The 312-nt window shown below is 43.3% G+C and overlaps 1 protein-coding gene across 1 annotated transcript in view; it reads right to left on the bottom strand.

Moving 5' to 3' along the window:
* LOC104943296 (glutamate receptor ionotropic, NMDA 2A-like) overlaps positions 1 to 312 on the bottom strand; it is a gene marked incomplete at both ends in the record, with an annotated part of 8,585 nt that overhangs the window by 7,213 nt on the left and 1,060 nt on the right. The window lies entirely within an intron of this gene.

A 312-nucleotide genomic window follows, 5' to 3' on the forward strand; every position in this document is an offset into this window, starting at 1 on the left:
TCGTACTCCCTCCACACACACACACCGAAAACGCACACACACACCTGGAAGGGGCAGTCTCTCCATAACTTCCACCAACAACATTGCCTGAATAACTTTACAAATGTACTAAACTGTGCACATCTGATAACTGACATAACTATTTGAACACTGTTTCTGTGCTCCTACAATATTTTTGTAAAATACCATTACACCCTAAGCGTACAAGTACACAATAGCGATCGTTCACTGTTTCAACTGGCATGCTGTGGCATTTAACCTCATCACCACACTGCAGACAGACAGACAGACAGACAGACACACACACACACA

This window comes from Notothenia coriiceps, unplaced genomic scaffold, assembly GCF_000735185.1.
Source record: "Notothenia coriiceps isolate Sejong01 unplaced genomic scaffold, NC01 NC01_scaffold00005916, whole genome shotgun sequence".
Lineage (NCBI taxonomy): Eukaryota > Metazoa > Chordata > Actinopteri > Perciformes > Nototheniidae > Notothenia > Notothenia coriiceps.